Source organism: Odocoileus virginianus, chromosome 8, assembly GCF_023699985.2.
Source record: "Odocoileus virginianus isolate 20LAN1187 ecotype Illinois chromosome 8, Ovbor_1.2, whole genome shotgun sequence".
Classification (NCBI taxonomy): Eukaryota; Metazoa; Chordata; class Mammalia; order Artiodactyla; family Cervidae; genus Odocoileus; species Odocoileus virginianus.
Window position 1 is genome coordinate 8,403,645 of NC_069681.1, and position 26,200 is coordinate 8,429,844.

Sequence of the window (26,200 nt, forward strand, 5' to 3'; positions counted from 1 at the left end):
ACTTATTTTTCTGAGTTCTAGTCTCCTGCTTTCAAATTGGATAAAACAAACAAACAAAAAAAAAACAGCATTTACATCAATTTCATAATCTCATAATGCTTAATAAACCAAGTAAATGAAATACCAAACAAAATTTATCACTTATAATGTGCATAGAATTTATACTACTTGTAATTTTATCATCAATATACACTTTCAGAGAATATTAATGAAAGGACCATATAGGAATTATTTGGTGATATAATAAAGACATTCTAAAAGGTAATAAGTAGTGTGTGGATTCCCTGAAGGCTTTGGGTTTCACCTGCTCCCCTCTTTGGCCTTAATTATGAGGTTTTATGAATATCAAGAGGGGTACTCAAATAAATCAGGAAGAAGTCACTTTATTGATTCAATAACAATAAATATATATTTTATTGACTATATGGTTTTGTAATAAAAAATTTGGACATCACTTAGATTATCACTCACAAATTGTGACAATACTGTTTAGTTGGTTATCATTTTGTCATCATCATCTTATAAAAATAAGAAGCCTATTTTCTTTCTCTCACTGCACCTTCCTTTATGACTCTAGAATTGTCATCTTTCATTTTTCCTGAAAAAAGTAATGTCCACAATTTACCAAGTGTCAAGTAATATAAGGACTGAGAGACAATATTATACAATATAGACAATGCCCTCTTCAAAGAGCTGCAGAAAGATTGATAGGAAGATAGGTACAAATAATAAGGCAGTTCCTACTCACACTTACGAACTAAGACTGGCGAAGCAGAAAGGGTAGAGTGCCATGCGGACACAAAGGAAATACTAGATAAGAAAGAATTTATAGAGTACATGTCTTTGCAACTGAAAATTAACTAGAATAGAAGGACAGAGGGTATAAGATGGGGAGAAAGTGTTGTTCTAAACAGAGTATATACTGCTGTTTGAGAGTAAAACTAAGTATGATGCATCCAGGATCTAAAAGCATTGTGGGATTATAAAATTGATGTAAATATTGCTTTTTCACTTTATAAAAGAATTGCATTACTGTTAAACATGGGGAGAGATAACAGAAAATACTGTGGATAAAAGTGGAGTATAATTATTAATAAGTATTGAAGACCATGAAAAGTTTATTTACTTTATTATTTACTATGTCTTGAGGACATAATGCAAAGGGATGGCATGATCCTATCTATGTGTTGGGACAGCACTATCTCTGTAGGGTAAGAACAACCTTATGAATAAGAAGACGAGGTCAAACATCGATGAAGACAACTTGGTGAAGAGATTTTTGCTGAAATTCAGGCAAGAGATAATGTCTTGATCTATGGGGATGGATTAGGGAATATGGAGAATACTATTTCTGAAGTATCAAGGTTGAAGCCAGATAACTTTTTAAATGAATAGAGAAGGAGAAACAGAAGCCAAATATCACTTACAGATTTCTGTTTAGGTAGTTGAATCTATGTGATTTTCACAAACACCATAAAAGGTGATCAAAAATAAGGAATAAATTTGGTGAGAGGTTGTGCTTGGGACAAGGATCGTGTAGAAAATGAATTTGTTGATAACTCCACCATCAATTGATAAGTCTAGGTAAATTATCCAGAGAGAGAAGAGGAAGAAACTTGTATTAAACTGAAGTAACATTAGGAATTACAAGTGTTGGAGGAGGTGGTTGAAAAAATAAGATTGCAGGTGACCTGAGAGCTGGACTTGGGCAATTTGAGGTTCTTCACACACTCACCATCCTTGGAATGTTCTTTGCACTTGGATTCTCCCTGCAAAGACACAGCCTTTGAGATGACAATGTGTTGCTGAGAACACCTGGATGGTATATGTGACTGAACCTAATGAAGACCTCCATATAAACTTCTTGAAGATTTGGTGGATGGATGTAGAGATCTACTTGTCTTGTGGCTGCTCAAAAGCAAGCCCCCTATGTGAGTTCCCTTGCTTATTATACCTGCCACTTACCAATTTGGAGTGATATGCCTTTTTCCTCAGTCTCTTTTTGTCCTCTGTTTTGGGGGGCTCATTTGCAAACCAACAACAAAGTAAGCAGAAGTAAAAGATCTGTCACAGAATATCCCCATGTAAAAATATATCCATAATATCAGATTATCATATCATGGGAACCAAAGGCAAAAGCACTTCATGAAGTAGAAATGGGTCAGCTATGTCAAGTGTGCTCAAATGTTTGAATAAGATAAGGTCACACGAGTGCTCCACGAGTTTTGTAACCAAGAGATCCACTGTAATCTTGTACATACAGTTTCGGTGAAATGACTGGGGAAGAATCTAGACTGCAGTGGATTGTGAGAGGTGAGGAAATGGAGACGTCAATTGAAATGAAAATGTTCAATAACATTTGCCTATGAGAGGGAATCCACAGTTAGAGAAATGACTCATAGCTGTATGGGGACTGATGTTCAAGGAAGGAACTTGGGAGTTTTTCATGAAAATGGGAAGCTAGTGGTTGTAACAGGAAAAAAAGGATTAAAAGAAGCAAGAGAGGGAGCAAAAACGCTCTAATTATGGAAGGAAAGAAAAAGCTGGGCTCACTGGAGAATGCAGAGAAGAAAGTGTACCTCTTCCTGCATTATAACCAGTTTTATTTCTTGCTCTTACTTCAGATCTGCAAAGACTGGGACACAAAGATGGATAGTTTTATCAAGGTATTAAAAACTGTCTTGGTATTTATTTGTGATACACTAGTCATCTTGGTAATATTTTAAGTGCTATCTTTTAAATGCTTTTGTAACATATGATATGTTATTGTCCTTTCTTCCTTCCTGATGCTCTAAAATTCTTTCAATTGTTTTATGATTTTCTTTATATGTGAAGACTTCTCCTTAACCTTTTATTGGCTTGGTCTGTTATCTGGAAAAAAAATGTTTTTCAGGTATATAATTACTGTTGAGAGTCCTTTCAGCACTTGAAAAATGTTGTGGTACTTCCTCATGGTCTCCTTGATTTCTGATGAGAAATATGCTGCTATTTGAATAGGAGCTCCCCCATATATAAAGTGTTGTTTTTCTCTGATTGCTTTCAAAATGTTTTGTGTTGTCTTTTGTTTTCAGAAGTTTAATTAAGATGTGTCTTGGTTTGGATTTCTTTGAGTTTATCCTATTAAAGTTTGTGCAGTCTCTTAACTATGTTGATTTTTGTCTTTCAACACATTTGGGAGATTTTCAGCCATAATTTCTCTGCATGCTCTTTCAACCCTACATTATTTCGCCTCTCCTTCTATGATCTGGCTCTGAGGCTTTGTTGCTACTGTTGCTGTTGTTGTTTCCTAGTTTATTTTCTATAGATTGTTCAGGTTAGGTAACTTTTACTTATCTGTCCTCAAATTCACAAAGTTGATTCCCTATCATCTCCATTCTAATATTCTGTCAGGGCTTGGGCAAGACACTCCTTTCTGGGGCTCCGCGTGTCCTGGCTTTGCAATGTCACAAAGTAGGTGGAATACAGGAGCCTCAATACAGAAGGGGAGCTCTTCCACTGGTCCTTTATTTTTAGTATGACATATGGATCAATGATCCTCCTTGCTGGTTTAATGGGGATAATCTTATGTTGTTAGGGGAACGTTCCTTGGGTACTGGCAAGGAATGAGCTTACCTGGCCCACCTTCAGTTTCTCGATCAGAGGTCTGGAAGCATGGACTTGGATTTTCTTCTTCTGTTGAATGAAATTTTGTCAGAATTATGCCACTGTATTGTTCTCCCACTCCTGAGCTTTCTAATAAATCTCCCTTCTTCTTACCACTTTTCAGTTATCCATTGTTCATTTGTTATTAATGCATTTTAATAGTTATATTTAGAGCATAGAAGCTGACAGAGATGATTCTATATCACTTTATCTAGAAGAAAGAAAGTCCACTGGTTCTAATGTAAACTAGTGGTTCTTAAATTGATTTTACCCCTGATGGCAGTTAACAATGTTTAGAGACAATCTTTCAGTTCAGTTTATGTCAGTCACTCAGTCATGTCCAACTCTTTGAGACCCCATGGACTGCAGCATACCAGGCTTCCCTGTCCATCACCAACTCAAACTCATGTCCATTGAGCTGGTGATGCCATACAACCATCTCATCCTTTGTTGTCCCTTTCTCCTCCCACCTTCAGACTTTCTCAGCATCGTGGTCTTTTCCAATGAGTCAGTTCTTCGCATCAGGTGGCCAGAATATTGGAGTTTCAGCTATAGCATCAGTTCTTCCAATGAATATTCAGGACTGATTTCCTTTAGGATGACTAGTTGGATCTCCTTGCAGTCCAAGGGACTCTCAAGAGTCTTCTCCAACACCACAGTTCAAAAGCATCAATTCTTCAGTGCCCAGCTTTCTTTATAGTGCAACTCTCACATACATACATGACTACTGGTAAACCTTAATTGTCAAAATAAGGATGAATCCTACTTATATCTAATGAGTAGAGCCCTCAGATGCTGCTAAATATCATACAATGCAAATACACTCTTCCACAGCAAATAACTATGTAGTACAAGTATCAGTAGTGGCAAAGTTGAGATATCTTGATTTAAATAGTCTCCTTTATTAACATCAAACAGATTAGATGCTTTTAAAATGTTTTAGGATTGGACATTTGTATTATTTTCTTTTTCCTTTCTTCATCATAGAACCACTGATCCTGAGACAAAACTTAAGCTTTGTAACATGCAAAGAACCTTTCCAAAAATATGTTTGAGGATTTATAACTTTTAATTTTGAAAAATACCATGTTCTTTAATTTTACATGGAAAAAATAGTTATTTCATCACATGATCTTATCTACATTACACTCAGTCAAGAAAATTTTTAAAAAGCTACTAACATCTGTCCCTCCCATTACATCTCACACAATTATCTGCACAAAAGTGGTCTGGGGCTCTGGGCTTCATTTGCATGTCTTCCCTTTGTATGCTAAATATAATTTGGCATGCTCTTTAACATTTATTATCCTGGTATCGTTTGATGTTCTAATTTACTCTCTATGTCAGTATCTAATTTACTACTAATCTTTCAAGTGTTGAGTAAAGATCCTAGATACCTTGCTTCTTTAAACACTGCTAGAGATCTGGGAACTCCCAAAATCAAAGAAGGAGTTGGTGTGGCAGCTCATTACTGAACCGTGAGCTCTAGAACTATTGAGTTACTGCCAGAAAATGTTTGCACTCTGTACTCATAGGCTTTATCCTTTCATCAGTGAGATCTAAAGCAGACTACCTGAATGTGGTTAATGCTTCCTGATGATCTTCCTCGGAACTGAGGAATCCTTGTCAATCTCACTGATGCTCTGCCCTTTAAAAGCGGTGTGCTGGGGCCAATAAAGCAGACAGGTATTGCTCCTGAATAAACAGCCCATCAAAAGTCTGAGGACAGAAGGTTCAGAATGTATCAAAGCAATTGGCACAGTTGTTCACTAGTTAATTAGGAACACAAAGGCACTTTCGCCAAGCTGGCCAGGCCAGGGGGCCATCTGCGTGACAGCGTTACCTCTCTGATGACATGTACAACCAGAGCAGAGCCAGAGCTCGCGGGGGAAGGCTTGCTGACCTTCCTCCTTTAAAACACACATAAAGCATATGCATGAGATGAAAAAATTGAATATAATCATAAAACAAGCCTCATTTTTAGTGTTTAGCCTTTTGAAGAATTTCCTGGGGACTTATGTCCTATTTATGTTAGCTTTGATAATTGTTTTATTTTACTGCTACATATTTTAGTAATAGTTGTAATTACTCCCAGTCTGTGGAGGTCAGGACACTTCTAATGCAGTTACACATAATGTATTACATTTTTTTTTTTTAAGATTTCTGCCTCCTTCAGTGTGCGTATAGTAGGAACATATCTATTTTGTTTAATTTGATGTCCCTTCTACCTAGGACAATCCCGGAATGTAGAAATGCAATGGGATAATACTGAAAATTTTTAGTTTTGAAAATAATGTCTCTGGTTTACTCTGACTTCTGAAAACTATATAAACATGCATATGAGTATCTGAGATAGCTTTGTGTTAAGTATAGTTTTGTATTTTATCATTCTTATACTTGAATGTGGGGATAAAGTGATTCAAATACCTTCTATACTATCCTGATATGGACATTTGAATATTACTTCTCTGTCTTAATTCTATCCTCCTCTTCTATTATCTAAATTGCCATAATCATAAACACCATATGTTTACAACAGAAAGATGCCATGAGGTCAGGTTAGCAGGTTAGCAGATCAGGAACTGATAATGAATAGGTTTCATTTCTGGGACTACTTGCACCTCACCCGTACATTGTCAAGAGACAGAAATAACTAATAGACATGTACCACGATCTATTTTTCTGGTAAATTATGCTTTTTTGGGGAGAAGTAGATTGTGTGTGTGTATGTCAATAAAATTCCTGATTACAGACTTATGTATTTGCATGTCATGTATTCATATGCAATTATAGAGTTATATCTGTATTTGCATGTCTATTTAACCAAATAAACAGTGAATCTTGATGCCCAAGGCCATATCTTATCTCTTATTACAGTCAGTACTCAAGTGCACTAAGTCTGAATGCACATAAAGCATGCCAAGATAACAATATGGGTGACCATTAATGAATATATAGTCAATGAAAAATTCTCATTCATCAGAAAGGGACTAAATAGGAGATGACAAAGGTATGTGTGTGTGTGTGTGTGTGTGTGTGTGTGTGTGTGTGTGTGTGTGTGTAGCTGGCTTCTTTTTTTTAAACCAAGGAGAATTCTATTCTGTACCTAGTAAGAAAAACAAAGAGGGCTTTCCGTAAATAAAGGCTAGGAAGCAAACAAACTCTAAATCAATCTTTTTAATTAGGACTGTTATTATCTTTTGTCCTTTGGAAGTTATTTCTTCCCTTCTAAATCACTTAAGCATATGGCTCAAATCCTTTCTCTTGTCATTAACCTTATAGTGGAGAGTTCTGACAAAATGTGGTCCACTGGAGAAGGGAATGGCAAACCACTTCAGTATTCTTGCCTTGAGAACCCCATGAACAGTATGAAAAGGCAAAAAGATAGGACACCAAAAGAGGAACTCCCCAGGTTGGTAGGTGCTCAATATGCTACTGGAGATCAGTGGAGAAATAACTCCAGAGACAATGAAGAGAAAGAACCAAAGCAAAAACAACACCCAGTTAAGAAAGTGAATGGTGATGGAAGTTAAGTCTGATGCTGTAAAGAGCAATATTGCATAGGAACCTGGAATGTTAGGCCCATGAATCAAGGCAAATTGGAAGTGGTCAAACAGGAGATGGCAAGAGTGAACATCAACATTGTAGGAATCATCAAATTAAATTGGACTGGAATGGGTGAATTTAACTCAGATGACCATTATATCTACTACTGTGGACAAGAATCCTTTAGAAGAAATGGAGTAGCCATCATAGTCAACAAAAGAGTCCAAAATGCAGTAATTGAATGCAATATCAAAAATGACAGAATGATCTCTGTTCATTTCCAAAGCAAACCACTCAATATCACAATAACCCAAGTATATGCATAACCAGTGATGCTGAAGAAGCTGAAGTTGAACAGTGCTATGAAGATCTACAAAACCTTCTAGAACTAATACTCAAGAAAAGATGTCCTTTTCACTATAGGGGACTGAAATGCAAAAGTGGGAAGTCAAGAAACACCTGGAGTAACAGGCAAATTTGGCCTTGGAGTACGGAATGAAGCAGGGCAAAGGCTAATAGAGTTTTGGCAAGAGAAAGCACTGGTCATAGCAAACACCCTCTTCCAACAACACAAGAGAAGACTCTACACGTGGACATCACCAGATGGTCAATACCGAAATCAGATTGATTATATTTCTTGCAGTCAAAGATGGAGAGATTCTATAGAGTTAGCAAAAACAATACCAGGAGCTGACTGTGGCTCAGATCGTGAACTCCTTATTGCCAAATGCAGACTTAAATGGAAGAAAGTAGGGAAAATCACTAGACCATTCAGTTATGACCAAAATCAAATCCTTTACAATTATACAGCTGAAGTGACAAATAGATTTAAAGGACTAGATCTGATAGACAGAGTGCCTGAAGAACAATGCACTGAGGTTCGAGACATTATACAGAAGCCAAAAATCAAGACCACCACCAAGGAAATAAATGTAAAAAGGCAAAATGGTTGTCTAAGGAAGCCTTACAAATAGCTGTGAAGAGAAGAGAAGTGAAAGGCAAAGGAGAAAAGAATGATATACCCATTTGAATGCAGAGTTCCAAAGAATAGCAAGGAGAGATTAAAAAAAGCCTTCCTCAGCCCTCAGTGCAAAGAAGTAGAGGAAAGCAATAGAATAGCAAAGACTAGAGATGTCTTCAAGAAAATGTGAGATAACAAGGGAACATTTCATGCAAAGATGGGCTCAATAAAGGATAAAAATGGTATGGACCTACCAGAAGCAGAAGATGTTAAGAAGAGGTGGCAAGAATACACAGTAGAATAATACAAAAAAGATCTTCATGACCCAGATAATCACGGTGGTGTGATCACCAACCTAGAGCCAGACATCCTGGAATGCGAGGTCAAGTGGACCTTGGAAGCATCATTATGAACAAAGCTAGTGGAGGTGATGAAATTCAAGTTGAGCTATTTGAAATCTAAAATATGATGCTGTGAAAGTGCTGCACTCAATATGCCCGCAAATATGGAAAACTCAGCAGTGGCCACAGGGCTGGAAAAGGTGAGTTTTCATTCCAATCCCAAAGAAAGGCAATCCCAAAGAATGCTCAAACCACTCTGCACAATTTCACTCATCTTACATGCTAATAAAGTAATGCTCAAAATTCTCCAAGCCAGGCTTCACCAGTACGTGAGCCATGAACTTCCAGATATTCATGCTGGCTTTAGAAAAGGCAGAGCAACCAGAGATCAAATCACCAACATCTGCTGGATCACAGAAAAAGCAAAAGAGCTCCAGAAAAACATCTACTTCTGTTTTATTTGACTATGCCAAAATATTTGACTGTGTGGATCACAATAAACTGTGGATAATTCTTAAAGAGCTGTGCATACCAGACCACCTGACCTGCCTCTTGTGAAATCTGTATGCAGGTCAGGAAGAAACAGTTAGAACTGGACGTGGAACAACAGACTGGTTCCAAATAGGAAAAGGAGTACATCAAGGCTGTATATTGTCACCCTGCTGATTTAACTTATATGCAGAGGACTTCATGAGAAACCCTGGGCTGAATGAAGCACAAGCTGGAATCAAGATTGCCTGGAGAAATATCAATAACCTCATGGCACCACCCTTATGGCAGAAAGTGAAGAAGAACTAAAGTGCCTCCTGATGAAAGTGAAAGAGGAGAGTGATAAAGTTGGCGTAAAGCTCAACATTCAGAAAACTAAGATCATGGCATATGATCCCATCACTTCCTGGCAAATAGATGGGGAAACAGTGGAAACAGTGTCAGATTTTATTTTTGGGGGCTCCAAAATCACTGCAGACGGTGAATGCAGCCATGAAATTAAAAGATGCTTGCTCCTTGGAAGCAAAGTTATGACCAAACTAGAACAGCATATTAAAAAGCAGAGATGTTACTTTACCAACAAAGGTTCAGTTCAGTTCAGTTCAGTCCATCAGTCGTGTCTGACTCTTTGCGACCCCATGAATCGCAGCACGCCAGGCCTCCCTGTCCGTCACAAACTCCTGGAGTTTACTCAAACTCATGCCCATCGAGTCGGTGATGCCATCCAGCCATCTCATCTTCTGTCGTTCCTTTCTCCTCTTGCCCCCAATCCCTCCCAGCATCAGGGTCTTTTCCAATGAGTGAACTCTTCGCATGAGGTGGCCAAAGAATTGGAGTTTCAGCTTCAGCATCAGTCCTTCCAATGAACACTCAGGACTGATCTCCTTTAGGATGGACTGGTTGGATCTCCTTTTGTCCAAGGGACTCTCAAGAGTCTTCTCCAACACCATAGTTCAAAAGCATCAATTTTTCAGTGCTCAGCTTTCTTCACAGCCCAACACTCACATCCATACATGACCACTGGAAAGACTATAGCCTTGACCAGACAGACCTGTGTTGGCAAAGTGATGTCTCTGCTTTTTAATATGCTGTCTAGGTTGGTCATAACTTTCCTTCCAAGGAGTAATTGTCTTTTAATTTCATGGCTGCAATCACCATCTGTAGTGACTGTACATCTCGTCAAAGCTATTTTTTTTCCAGTAGTCTGACTGACTTTAGCTCTCAGGTTCTAAACATCCCAACCCAAACCCCAGAGAAAAGACTGGCATTTACCATAAATCACATTGTTTGGTAAACTTATTTGGTCAAATTGATAGAGCATGGCCCAAAGCCCCAGGCACACCATAAAAAAAAAAAATGTGCTTTTTGTAAATACTTCATGGACCAGGGCTTTAAGCATGTGAAAACTCTATCAGGAGGAATATTTCAAGGACTCTGAGCAATCTCCCAGAGTGTGTTGAAGGTCAACCCTTGAAAGTAAGTATTTCCTTGAAATATGCAAGTTCTAAGCAATCCAGACATGGTGAATGTAGAACCTTTTCTATGTAACTGTCACAGAGTGAAGTACCCATTGTCTACTAATTCTAAGGTAAGAGCTCAACAAATTATTACACATGATAGAACTATACAATCACCATCCAGGTCAAGATACAGTTCATTTTTTACTTTTAATTATCTGTATCCTATACAAGTTTTTTTTTAACCACTATGGCAATGTTAATATTTTAATGATACAAATTTATAAGTTAGTTGAGTTCAAGTCTATTACCTTTCTACTTCTGTTTTTCTATTTTTCTCAGCCATGAAATTCTTTACAGTTCTCATGTTACCTACATTTATCCCCTATATTACACTTCTCCCTAAATTAGTCAATAATTACTCTCTCTGTTTCTGGATATAGAGCATCCAGTTAGAGATTATTTTTCCCATTTGGCTAGATACGGCTATGAGATGAACATCAGACTTCATGGGAAATTAGACAACGTGATCTTCAAAATGAGTGGACTAAGTCTTAACTCCAATGCCTACATATATGCATACAATAATTTCCCCTTGACTGAGTTTCATTTTATTTCTCAAATTCTAAAATATGAATGAGCTAGTAACCTAGATATTTCTAGGTGGATGAGGGCAATGCTTCAGAGAACTACAAAGCAACAAGTTGGAAGGAACCCAAGTTCCACCTAGCTGTCCTACCAGCTTAGTCTGGCCATGATATTATGGGAAAGAAAAATAAACTTCTATCAAATTAAGTCATTGTGCTTTGAGGGTTTTTAAATGTTTTAAGCTTTTAAAGATCACAATAAATAGCGTCAAGTAACAATTTACAAGGATTATTTAGAATTAGACATTAGGTACTGCCATAGCTTGTAAAATAATTTTGAGATGCTTATTATACACAGACATACTCTTGATGTAGCAACCTTTTACATTTTTAGTGACCAGCTTGAGAAACCTACTCCTCTATTTGCTCCATTAGGTAGAATTTTTTTTTTTTTTAGGTAGACATTTTTTTTTCCATTTATTTTTATTAGTTGGAGGCTAATTACTTTACATCATTGCAGTGGTTTTTGTCATACATTGAAATGAATTAGCCATGGATTTACATGTATTCCCCATCCCGGTCCCCCCTCCCACCTCCCTCTCCGCCCTATCCCTCTGGGTCTTCCCAGTGCACCAGGCCTGAGCACTTGTCTCATGCACCCAACCTGGGCTGGTGATCTGTTTCACCCTAGATAATATACATGTTTTGATGCTATTCTCTTGAAACATCCCACCCTCGCCTCCTCCCACAGAGTCCACAAGTCTGTTCTATACATATGAGTCTCTTTTTCTGTTTTGCATATAGGGTTATCATTACCATCTTTCTAAATTCCATATATATGTGTTAGTACACTGTAATGGTCTTTATCCTTCTGGCTTACTTCGCTCTGTATAATGGGCTCCAGTTTCACCCATCTCATTAGAACTGATTCAAATGAATTCTTTTTAATGGCTGAGTAATATTCCATGGTGTATATGTACCACAGCTTCCTCATCCATTCGTCTGCTGATGGGCATCTAGGTTGCTTCCATGTCCTGGCTATTATAAACAGTGCTGCGATGAACATTGGGGTGCACATGTCTCTTTCAGATCTGGTTTCCTCGGTGTGTATGCCCAGAAGTGGGATTGCTGGGTCATATGGCAGTTCTTTAAACTGGAAAATCTCCCATATTTTCACACTAAAAAGATAATGATAGATTTCAAATAACAGAGATTGAGTGTTCTCCTAATTGGTCCTGTTTCTTTCTTTTTTTTTGGACATGTAGTGATGACATCACCTCCCAAATCTCCTTGACAGCCAATGCAGTGTTGGAGAACCCTGGCCAAACAGGCCATTCCCAGATTCCTCAGGTCTGCCCAGTAACTGACATACATTGCTGAGTAAATATATTAAGTGCACGGATAGAACATGAATAAAGATTTTTGTGCCTACCTTATCATTTATACTTTCTGTGTACTATTTTTGGCTGGTTGTGGTATCAGAGTAATATTCATGAGTTAAGGCACAGTCTCTCTTCTTCTATTTTCTGTAAAAAAAAAAAAATTGTGGGAAATTGGTACTAATTTATCTTTAAATGTTCGGTAGATTTTTCCAGTCTGGAAATATATTATTCAAGAGCTTTTTAATTATGAATTGAATTTCTTTAATCATTATCAGACCATGCACATTATGTATTTCATTTCATCTGACTTAGTATGTGGTTTTCAAGGAATTAGTCATTATTATTCCAAGTTTATGTGTACCTACTTGGTCATAGTATGCTCTCATTATTGCTTTTTCCTGGCTGCCAGATAGTAATATCTCTGATTTCTGATGTTTGTTGTTTATTTTTACCTTATATTTTTGTCAATATTGCTATAGACATATCAATTTTATTATTTTTAAAGATTCAGATTTTCATCTCATTGATTTTCTGTTTCTTTATATTTTTTCTCCTCTATTGTCTTCCTCATGTTTGCTTTGGGTTTTCTTTTTTTTTTTTAACCTTCATTTTCCATTTCTTGATAGTAATTTACAACCATTTACTCATTTATTATTATTCACAACCATTTCCCATTTCTAATGAAAGCATTTAATGTCATAAATTGTCTTCTAGCACTGATTTAGGTGCATCCCACATAATTTGGAATACCATGTCTTGATTTTCACTTAGTTCAATTTATTTTGTAATTTCCTTTGAGATTTTAACTCTGGCCCATTGGCTATTTGGACATATGTTTATTGATATTTATAAATTTAAAGGTTTTTCCATTGTCTTTCTGCTATTGATTTCTATCTTTAGTCCATGATGAAAGAGAATTCTCTAGTTTCAATTTTTGTATTCTAGGGCACAAAATATAATCTATCTTGGTGAATATTCCCTGTATTCTTGAAAAATGTGCATTCTGCTGTGTTTGGGTGACATGTTCTATAAACACTAATTAGACCTGTTGATCCTATTATTCAAATTTTTTATGTCCTTGTTGATTTTCTATCTACTGTTTGTATAAACTGAAAGTGAGGTGCTGAAATCCCCAATGATTATTGTGAATTTCTCCAATTTTTTTCACTTCTAACAGTTTTTGCTTTATATATATTCAGGCTCTATTGTTTAGTTGGAAAATATTCAGCATTGTACATCATTATGCAAATTGTTTTATCCTTTCATCCATTTAATATTATGCAGTGTGCATCTTTATATCTAGTGATTTTCTTTGTTCTGTGGTCCACAATTTAATATAGCCACCCATGTCTGCTTGTTTGGTTACATTTGCATGGCACAGCTTTTTTTATCCTTATACTTTCAATCTGGGCTTCCCTGGTGGCTCAGAGGTTAAAGCATCTGCCTGCAATGCGGGAGACCTGGGTTCAATCCCTGGGTTGGGAAGATCTCCTGGAGAAGAAAATGGCAACCCACTCCAGTATTCTTGCCTGGAGAATCCCATGGATGGAGGAGCCTGGTGGGCTACAGTCCACAGGGTCGCAGAGACTCAGACACGACTGAGTGACTTAACTAACTTTCAATCTATTTCTGTTCTTAACTTTGAAGTAAGTTTCTTATGACACATCTAATTAGGTCATGTTTTTTATTATCCACTCAGCTAATCCTTGTCTTTAAGTGATACATTTGGACCACTTACATTTAAGATAACTATTGATATGTTAGCACTTAAGTCTAATATTTTATTATTTGTTCTGATTCCTCTTTTTAAATTTATTTTATATTATCTTCCTGTGGATTGCCACAATATGTTTAAGAATTTATCTTGATGTATAGTGTTTTTTAGGGTATCTCCTTCTGTATTTTTATATCAGTTGTTCTTGGTATTATGTCATACAAAATACACAAAAGTTGGTATAAAGATAGAATACATTAAAATTAATAATAAAAGTATTAGGTAAATGCTATTGATTATTACAGGCTTTGATTATCCATCTAGAAACCAGAGCAGTTTTACTTAAACCAAATTTCACAAACCCTCTAGTTTTCTTATTAAAACAACAACAACACAGTTTATTTGCAATCTCAGAGTTTCTATTCTACATCAACTTTAGGATTGACAGAGGCTCCTGGTCAAACATCTATGTTTCATCTTTCTGTCTTAGACCAAATAGCTGGTCGATCACCAGGGACTCTACTGCCTTTAGATAGAATGGTAGTGAAGTTGGCCAATCAATGCCTAGTCAGGGATTGCATAATTGCATTTATACTCCCCACCTTTCCATGTAAATGAAATCATGGGACTTGTTTTGTCTGATAAAATGTGAGCTAAAGGTGTGTGTCACTTCAATGGCAAAATGGTTAAATATATTGAGTGGTTTTGGCAAACATTTCCCTTCTTTTCATCTCCCCTTCATGGTTGCAAGATGTATGGCAACAAGATAAAATCAAAGATTGGAACAGCCTAAATACCCAAGCACCATTTGGAAGACAGCCACTGCGAAAGCCAGACCAGGAACATCTATACTTGATTTTGAGTGAGTGAGAAATTATCTTGCTCTTAAACCACTGAGATTTTGTAGTCTATTACAGAAATCAACCTGCTTTTCACATGTGTGTGTGTTAAGTCGCTTCAGTCATGTCTGACTCTTTGCAACTCTACGGACTTCAGCCCACCAGGCTCCTTCATCCGTTCGATACTCCAGGCAAGAATCCTGAAGTAGATTTGCCATGTCCTCCTCTGGGGATTTTTCACATAAACATTTCTTAATAGAACACCCCCATCTTTGCATTTTTCCTTCTCTACTTTCTTATATGACACTTTTATTGACAGAATTTAGTAGGTTGGAATATTCTTCTCTTCAGTCCTTGTTGACATGTGATATTACCGTGTAAGAGAGGGAATAAAGTCTATTGGCCTACCCATCTGTGGTGGGATTGCCATGTACTTCTTTTCCCCTGGTTAGTTATATTTAACCAAAAGTGAAGATAAGCTGTGCTATAGCCCACCAGGCTCCTCTGTTCATGGGGATTCTCCAGGCAAGAAAACTGGGGTGGGTCGGCACACCCTCCTTCAGGGGACCTTCCCAACCCACGGATCAAACCCTGATCTTGATCTTTATCATCTGAGGAAGATTCTTTACTGCCTGAGGCACCAGGGAAGCCCAAGAATACTGAAGTGGGTAGCCTATCCCTTCTTCAGAGGCTCTTCCTAATCGAACCAGGATCTCCTGCATTGCAGGTGGATTCTTTACCAGCTGAGCTATCAGGGAAGCCCAGAAAGAAACAGTGTGCCTTTCTATCTTGACTCTGTGATCTCTCAACAAGGAGAAGCAGCCCTGGATAGACTGATCTACCTTAGTCTCTTGTCTAAGATGAACAAACAAGACACATGAACTAAAACAAAACCCAGCCTGCAGCCTTGAGCAAAGCCCAGCTAACAGTAAATGAAAGAGAAAAGTAAATGCTCATTTCAGGCAGGTATAGAATTTTGGAATTTGGAAATTTTATTTAAAGAATCACTGTTTTGACATTAGCTGATGAATTCAATGTATACTTAAAGTGAAGGGAATCACTTTAAATTTCCCAATATTTAGCAAAAGGAACGAAAACAAAAAGAATTTGGCCTGAAGGAAAGTGTCTCTTTCTATTCCTGGTTTGCTGAGAATTTTTAGCAATGGGGTTTTCATTTTATTCAAATTTTTTCCGTGTCTATTCAGATCATCTTTCCTTCATGCTATTGATGTGATATTATATTAATTGATTTACTTATGTTGCACAAGCCTTGTTTCTGGGACAAATTCCACTTGATCATAGAGTCTAATCTTTCTGATGTGTTACTGAATTTGTTTTGCTAGTGTTTGGTTGAGAATTTTTGTGTTTCTTTACATAAGGAATATTGATCTGTAGACTACTTGTGGTGTCTTTTTCTGGTTTTGGTATCAGGGTAATGCTGACTAAATAGAATGTGCTGAGAAATGTTCCTTCCTTTTCTAATTTTTGAAAGATTTTGAGTAGTGTTGCTGTTATTTTTAACTAGTTGGTAGAATTCACCAGTCAAGCCATCTGGACCTGGGCTTTTCTTTTCTGGGAGGTTTCTGATTACTGATTCAATCATTTTGCATATTGTAGATTTGTTGAGACTATTTCTCAAACCAGGTTTAGAGATCTGTGCATTTCTAGGAATTTTTTTCCATTTTACCTAAGTTATCTAATTTATTGATGAATAGTTATTTGTACTATTATCTTATAATCCTTTTTATTCCTTTAACTGCAGTATCCATTTTATTTCTAATTTTGGTTATGTGTGTCTTCTCCATTTTTCTTTTTCCTTAGTCCAGTGAAAGACTTCAATTTTGTTGATCTTCTCAGAGAACCAAGTTTTGCTTTGTTTTGTTCTGCTGCTCATTCTATTGCTTGTTTGCTTGCTTTTCCATTCTCTATTTCTTGATCTCCATGATCATCTTAATTATGCTCATCCTCTGCTGATTCTGGGTTTGGTTTGTTAGTTTCTTAACATACAAAGTTAGGTTGTTGATTTGAAATCTTCTTTCTTTTCTTGATGCACTTTTCCAGCTATAAAATTCTAAAATGATGAGTTACTGACATCAGTATGCTATATTTCCCAAACGTTAGCTAGGATGTGGAGAGGTAGATATTTCATAAACTGCTGGTGGGAATGTAAAATGGTGCAGCCACAGTGGCTGCAGTTTCGATTTCTCGAGAAGTTAAAGATAGAATTATCATTTGACCTGTCAATTTCCTTCCAGGTATAATACCGAAGAGAAATAAAAATATATGTTCATGAGGAAACTTGTACACAAATATTCATAGCAGCTTTACATGACATATTCATAGCAGCTTTATACGACATAGCCAAAGGTAGAAACATGAATGCTTAAAAGAAACTGGTATAAGCACATCATGAAAGCCATAAAGAGGGGTGGGTACTAATATAAACTACAACTTGGGTGAATCGTTAAAATACTCTGTTAAGTGGAAGAAGTCAGAGAAAAAAAAAAAAACATTGGATTGTATCATTTCTATGAACACATATATAATGAATTCAGTACAAGCAAATTCATAGAGGCAGAAAGCAGAGTAGGGGCTTACCAAGGAATGGGGAGTTGGGGAGTGATTACTTAGGAGTACTGGGAATTTTTAGGGGAAGACATCGTTTTGAAACTGGAGAGGGCTACATGCTTCACAACTTGTGAGTATACTAAATATCATTGAAATATGCACTTTAAAATGGTTAATTGTATTTTATGTGTATTTCACCTCAGTAAATATAACAATGTTTTAAAAGTAATTAAGAAACAATGATGTGATTGCAAACTCCTTGCAGGGATATACTTCCTATGTCTTTGCACAGTCTCAGAAAAGTGCTAGAAGCTGAGCAGCTGAATGAATATCAGTCCTGATAGACTGTAAAAAGCCACAGTAAGCCATGCCACTGGGACAAGGGCAACGTAAAACTACAACATTCTAAAGCAATAACAAAAATATATGGTAACCATTGTTCAAGTTGCTTGCATCAGTGAAGTAGAATGGAATATGCAAAAAGCCAGTGGGGGTTCTCAAAAGCCTGCTGGCTGCTTCTCCTGTTTGCACCAGAGCCGCCCTCCAGATCCTGGTCAGAGGCTCCCGCCCTTCACCTGCAATGACAGGCATTTGAGAGGCACGCTAACCGGAAATACTTGCTGCCACCTGCCACTGAATTCCCTCTAGACTTTTCACGTTTTGGAAATTTTCTGTAGGTCAGCAGATGTAGAAGTGCTCTTACTCCCAAGAAAGCAGTACCCCATTTTCAAAAATGTCATTATTATGACAGGAAAATCATCAAATTAGGATACTCGTGTATTTATCCTGCTACCTAATGAAAAGCAAAATTGTTCCCTACAGCATATTCTCAAATACTTGGGTGCTGTCTAATATTTAAATGATCTGGCTTCCGATGAATAATATTATTACTACTTTTTTTTTCTTTTTTAGCATCTGGTATGGCACCTGGTGATTTAGAATCTGCAGCTTCACTGTTTCTGATGTTTACTAGAGGACGCAGATTCTTTAGAGGACGCAGATTCTTCTGAATCTGAAGAAAACGAATGCTCTCATTTCCATGGGACTAGGGACCCAAAGAGATGTGGGCATTCCAGCTCTGCCCGATCTTTTGGAAAAAAGGAACTGTGTATTGTAGGTGGAAAAATAGAGGATAAATATTGCAAAGTGACTCCAACTGGGACTAGGTTTCTGTCCCCATGACAGTACAAGACTTCAAAATGTCTGGAAACCATGCGGCATTTGAGTTGCTGTCCCCATCTCCCCACTGCTATTGACAGGCTATCCTAGAACTTCACTCTGTCACTCTCTTCTTTGGGCTCAGACACAGGTTTAAGTTTAACCTACGTCCAAGGTCGAGGGCAGTGGCCGAGAGGAGCTACCCCACGTCCAAGGTAAGGAGCAGCAGCTGCATTTTGCTGGAGCAGCTGTGAAGAGATACCCCACGTCCAAGATAAGGGAAACCCAAGGAAGACGGTAGTAGCTGAGAGAGGGCATCAAAGGGCAGACAGACTGAAACCACAATCACAGACAACAGGCCAATCTGATCACAGGACCATAGCCTTGTCTAACTCAATGAAACTAAACCATGCCGTGTGGGGCCACCCAAGACGGATGGGTCATGGTGGAGAGGTCTGACAGAATGTGGTCCACTGGAGAAGGGAATGGCAAACCACTTCAGTATTCTTGCCTTGAGAACCCCATGAACACTATGAAAAGGCAAAAAGATAAAACACTGAAAGATGAACTCCCCAGGTCAGTAGGTGCCCAATATGCTACTGAAGATCAATGGAGAAATAACTGCAGAAAAGAATAAAGAGACGGAGTCAAAGCAAAAACAACACCCAGTTGTGGATGTGACTGGTGATAGGAGTAAGGTCCAATGCTGTAAAGAGCAATATTGCATAGGAATCTGGAATGTTAGGTCCATGAATCAAGGCAAATTGGAAGTGGTCTAACAGGAGATGGAAAGAGCAAATGTGGACATTCTAGGAATCAGTGAACTAAGATGGACTAGAATATTTAAATTTAACTCAGATGACCATTATATCTACTACTGTGGACAAGAATCCCATAGAAGAAATGGAGTAGCCATCATGGTCAACAAAACAGTCCAAAATGCAGTACTTGGATACAATCTCAAAAATGACAGAATGATCTCTGTTCATTTCCAATGCACATTCAATATCATGGTAATCCAAGTCTATGCACTGGCCAGTAATGCTGAAGAAGCTGAAGTTGAACCCTTTGATGAAGACCTACAAGATCTTATAGAACTAATACACAAAAAAGATATCCTTTTCATTATATGGGACTGGAACGGAAAAGTAGGAAGTCAAGAGATACCTGGGGTAACAGGCAAATTTAGCCTTGGAGTACAGAATGAGGCAGGGCAAAGGCTAATTGAGTTTTGCCAAGAGAACACACTAGATATAGCAAACACCCTCCTCCAAAAACACAAGAGAAGACTCTACACGTGGACATCACCAGATAGTCAAGACCGAAATCAGATTGATTATATTCTTTGCAGCCAAAGATGGAGAAGCTCCATATAGTCAGTAAAAACAAGACCTGGAGCTGACTGTGGCTCAGATCATGAACTCCTTATTGCCAAATTCAGACTTAAATAGAAGAAAGTGGGGAAAACCACTAAATGATTCAGTTATGACCTAAATCAAATCCCCTGTGATTACATATTGGAAGTAAAAAATAGATTTAAGGGACTAGATCTGATACATAGAGAGCCTGATGAACTATGGATGGAGGTTCGTGACATTGTACAGGAGACAGGGATCAAGACCATCCCAAGAAAAAGATGAAAAAAAGCAAAATGACTATCTGAGGAGGGCTTCCAAATAGCTGTGAAAACAAGAGAAGCAAAATGCAAAGAAGAAAAGGAAAGATATATCCATTTGAATGCAGAGTTCCAAAGAATAGCAAGGAGAGATAAGAAATCCTTCTTCAGTGATCAATGCGAAGAAATACAGGAAAACAAAAGAATAGGAAAGACTAGAGATCTCTTCAAGAAAATTAAGATACCAAGGAAAAATTTCATGCAAAGATGGATAAAGGACATGTCCTCGATAAAAAACAGAAATGATATGGACCTAACAGAAGCAGAAGATATTAAGAAGAGGTGGCAACAGTACACAGAAGAACTGTACAAAAAAATCTTCACAACCCAGATAATCATGATGGTGTGATCACTCACCTAGAGCCAGACATCCTGGAATGTGAAGCCAAGTGGGCCTTAAGAAGCATCACTATGAACAAAGCTAGTGGAGGTGATGGAATTCCAGTTGACCTATTTCAAATCCTAAAAGACGATGCTGTGAAAGTGCTGCACTCAATATACCAGCAAATTTGGAAAACTCAGCAGTGGTCACAGGACTGGAAAAGGTCAGTTTTCATTCCACTCTTAAAGAAAAACAATGCAAAAGAATGTTCCAACTACTGCACAATTACACTCATCTCACATGCTAGTAAAGTAATGCTCAAAATTCTCTAAGCCAGGCTTCAGCAATACATAAACCATGAACTTCCAGATGTTCAAGCTGGTTTCAGAAAAGGCAGAGGAGCCAGAGATCAAATTGCCAACATCTGCTGGATCATAGAGAAGGCAAGAGAGTTCCAGAAAAACATCTATTTCTGCTTTATTGACTATGCCAAAGCCTTTGACTGTGTGGATCATGATAAACTGTGGAAAATTCTTAAAGAGATGTGCATACCAGACCACCTGACCTGCCTCTTGAGAAATCTATAAGCAGTTCAGGAAGCAATAATTAGAACTGGACATGGAACAACAGACTGGTTTCAAATAGAAAAAGGAGTATGTCAAGGCTGTATATTGTCACCCTGCTGATTTAACTTATATGCAGAGTACATCATGAGAAATGCTGGGCTAGGGGAAGCACAAGCTGGAATCAAGATTTCTGGGAGAAATATCAATAACCTTAGATATGCAGGTGACACCACCCTTATGGCAGAAAATGAAGAAGAACTAAAGAATTCCCTGATGAAAGTGAAAGAAGAGAGTAAAAAAAATTGGCTTAAAGCTCAACATTCAGAAAACTAAGATCATGGCATCTGGTCCCCTCACTTCATGGCAAAGAGATGGGGAAACAGTGGTTGACTTTATTTTTCTGGGCTCCAAAATCAGTAGATGGTGATTTCATCCATGAAATTAAAATATGCTTACTCTTTGGAAGAAAATTTATGATCAACACAGGAAGCATATTGAAAAACAGAGACATTACTTTGTCAACAAAGGTCCATCTAGTCACGGCTATGGTTTTTCCAGTAGTCAGGTATGCATCTGAAAGTTGGACTATAAAGAAAGCTGAGCACTGAAGAATTGATGCTTTTGAACTGTGGTGTTGGAGAAGACTCTTGAGAGTCCCTTGGACTGCAAGGAGATCCAACCAGTCCATCCTAAAGATCAGTCCTGGGTGTTCATTGGAAGGACTGATGCTGAGGCTGAAACTCCAATACTTTGGCCACCTGATGCGAAGAACTGACTCATTTGTAAAGACCCTGATGTTGGGAAAGATTGACGGCAGAAAGAGAGAAGGACAACAGAGGATGAGAAGTTAGATGGCATCCCTGACTCAGTGGACATGATTTTGAGTAAACTCTGTGGGTTGGTGATGGACAGGGAGGCCTGGTGTGCCAAGTTCATGGGGTCGCAAAGAGTTGGACACGACTGAGTGACTGAATTAACTAACTAATACTAACTTTCCAAATCCACGTGAGTTGGCAATAGCTTTATCACTTGTTTAAGAAAATGTTGGGAAAACCCAGTCACCATCAGTAGATTTGTGGTTATTTGATAGAAATAATACAGGGACCAAAAAGATTTACATAGATGACAGTCTGTTCAAAATCATTCCAATGTGAGAGTACAACTCTTTCTACTTGCAGCATGAGGTTCTAAGGATATAAAATGCAAAACTTACAGTTTTATCCTTATGCTACTCTTGCAGGACCTCACCAAGAACATGAAAATGTATCACCTTTACAAGGGGATTATTAGCAACTCAAAAAAGGCACTGGTAATAAGAACTATATAACCACGTGAAGAGCTCAGATCATGGGGTTCCAACCAAAGAAGCATTGAGAGGTTAAGTAACTGTGCTAATGCCAGGAAAAGGTTGAGATTTAGTTCCTATGGCTATTCTCAGGAAAAGGTAACAATGGGTCAATATGCAAATTAGCATTACACCAGTGAGCCCCACTGCCCATTACTTCTTTAAGAGATGGTGAGTTTTTGTTTGTGTTATAAAGTTTTTTCTATATGTGGTACATAACCCTTTTATCCATGGTACATGTGTGTGCTAAGTCACTTCGGTTGTGTCCGACTCATTGTGACCCTATGGACTGTAGCCCTCCATGGTACATGAAACATCAAGATCCTGGATGATATTTTTAACTAAAAATCTTTTTAGAGAGAAGAATCATATGTGTTTAGCAAGAATTCTTATCACAAACTTATATTGTTTATTTTTGTTAAAAGAAAAACTTGATAAAGTTTAGCCAAGCAGACTGCATGTGGATGCTGAAGATACAGCAAAATCACAGAATTTTGAAGAGCCTTGCCTATTAAACTCTCAAAGTCAGATGGGGATGCACTGCCTGTTCCCAGGGTCCTTGATCAGCCTTCTCAGCCAGATGCTTGTTTATTGTCTCTGCCCAGCATACGTCTTCAATGTGTTCTCCAGAACCATCCCTTTAGTATCACAATAATACATGATTTTGTTTAAGTATTTGATCACAGACCATGTGTTTCTCATGAAGCACTTGGAAAATCCAAGTTGATAATTACCAAATCCTGGTTGCCATAGAATTTTAAGAATATAAAAAGTTAGTTTAGGTTTTCAAAATCTAGTGTAGTTACTACACACTGTCCAGTGTTATCATCTTTCATTTGCTTGCACTCTCCAACATTGGAGATTGCAGAGTAAGTATGATGTCTTATCTGTTACGTACACTTTAAGATTATAGAAATGTACCTTGTTTTATTTAATTAAAATGCAAGCCTTGAATTAAAATAGTAGTAGTCACAAAACAATGTAATGAATCATCCAAACTAAAATTAAGTTGATCACGTACATGGCTAAATTGATATATTTAGGGATGCACACTAAACTGCATTGACAGAAGTGGTGGAAAATCAATGAAACAAAAGTACAGCAGTGTCATAAGGCCTAGCATGCTGACTGTGACTTTCACTTTCACTAAAAATGTCAATAGAACTTAAGAAAATTGAAATGCAGAAGTCAGAGCTAATTATTTCATTGTACTTTTATAATAGTCATGGAAATTTATTCAATCTTTACTCATGCATTGTAAAAGAGTTGAAAGCTGAGAAGAGTTCAGATAGGAGACAAACATAAATTGATGTGTCAGAGAAAAAAACCGATATGTCAAAGACTCCCAGAAACTGGGTAGGAGGAAGTCAGTGTGTTAACCAACTAGTAAATGGATACCATATAATACACTAAAGAGGATTACTTCTTGAAACATAATGGGAAATTCAGAATGTGAAAATGGTGGAGGATAATGACTACTTACTAGATAGGTATTTGCAAGTATACATAATTATGAATGTGAGGACACTGCAGAAGAAAAGCAGCATAAGGAAGAACATAAATGGTTGTGGATCATATTACTTACAGAAAATAAGCAACAGCAAATTATAGAATAAAGAGTTGTGTAGGGAGTTAGAGAATGATTTAATTTCATACTTTCACATGTAGCTGTCCAGTTTTCCCAGCATCAAGACTAAATGCTTTGAAACTCTACAGGAAATAATAGGCAGAATACTCTCTGGCATAAATCACAGCAACATCTTTTCAATACATTTCCTAGAATAGTGGAAATAAAAGAGAAAATAAATGTACTTAAACTCACAAGCTTTCACAGCAAAAGAAACAATAATTAAAATGAAAACAGCACCCACAAATTAGAAGAAAATATTTACCAATGATGTGATTGATAAGGGATTAGTCTCCAAAATTTACAAACAGCATCAAAACAAGCAACCTGATTAACAAAGGGACAGAGACCTAAACACACATTTCTCCAAAGAAGATATGTAGATGGCTAGAAGGCACAAGAAAAGATGTTCAACATTGCTAGTTATTATAGAAATCAAATTCAGACAAAAGCTACAATCAGATATCACTTCACGCCAGCCAGAATGACTATTATCAAAAAATCCACAAACAATAAATGCTGAAGAGCGTATGGAGAAAAGAGAATCCTCCAACACTGTTGATGGGAATGTAAATTGATACAGCCGCTATGAAGAACACTATGGAGGTTCCTTAAAAAAATTAAAATAGAGCTACCATATGACTCTGCAATCCCACTCCTGGGCCCATATCCAGAGAAAAACATGATTCAAATAGACACATACACCCCAATGTTCACTGTATCATTGTTTGTAATAGCTAAGACATGAAAGCAACCTAATTGTCCATCAATAGAGAAACGCATAAAGAAGATGTAGTACATATAAACAATAGAATATTACTCAGCCACTAAAAAATAATGAAATGATGCCATTTGCAGCAACATGGATGGACTTAGTGTCATGCTGAGTGAAGTAAGTCAGACAGACAAGGAGAAATATCATTTGGCATTCCTTATATGTGGAATCTGGAAAGAAGTGATACAAATGGACTTTCAAAACAGACACTGATTTAGAGAACAAGCTTATGGTTTTCAGGAGGGAAGGATGGGGGAAGGGATACTTAGGGAATATGGGATGGACATGTACACACTGCTATATTTTAAATGGATAACCAATAAGGACCTACTATACAGCACATAAAACTCTGCTCCGTGTTACATGGCAGCCTGGATGAGAGGGGAGTTTGGGTAGGGGAATGAATACGTGTACATGTATGACTGAGTCCCTTTACTGTTCGCCTGAAACTATCATAACATTGTTAATCGTCTCTACTCCAACACGAAATAAAAGTTAAAGAAAAAAGAGTTGTGGAGGAATAAAATCCTTTTAGCTTAAATCCAGAAAACCATTTTGACATTCAGCTCTGATGATATTACTTTCTATTGTGGTTCTCTTGTGGATCTGTGTGAGATGGGGCTCAAGCAGATGATTGTTTGAAGCAGAATGCAGTCTGACTCCCCTTGTAGCCCTTGAGTGGGTTTATAGAGATTTAAATTTTAGTTACCGGCCATTAGAAAATCAGGTTTTATGAATGAACTCAGACAGTGAGATGTACACCCAGATGCAATGATCAAAATGGTTCACAGATGTGACTGCCCACAAAATAATTTCCTTCTGGATATAAAATATATAATACAATTAGCTTTCATACCTATTGTAGACTTTCTACAAATGTTTTGCAGTTCTTGGTTCTACAGATACCTAAAGCGGCAGCACATAGTAGCTTTTCTTCTGGTACTTTAATAAGTAGGTGAAATACAGCAAATAGGATCATTAGCACTTTTGCCTTCATCTCTGAGTCTCATTTATTTGAGTTCTTGACCTATTCACTGTTTTTGAATCTGTGCAAACCAAGTGATCCTAAGGTGCAAAGATTCTAAAGAGTGAGAATGAAGAATAATTATCCAAACTGGCCTTATATAGTGAGTATGAAAGAGGAGAGGTATCTAGAGAGGTCAAGATCATGACAGAGGCGTTAACATCACCCTCCATAACCAAGTG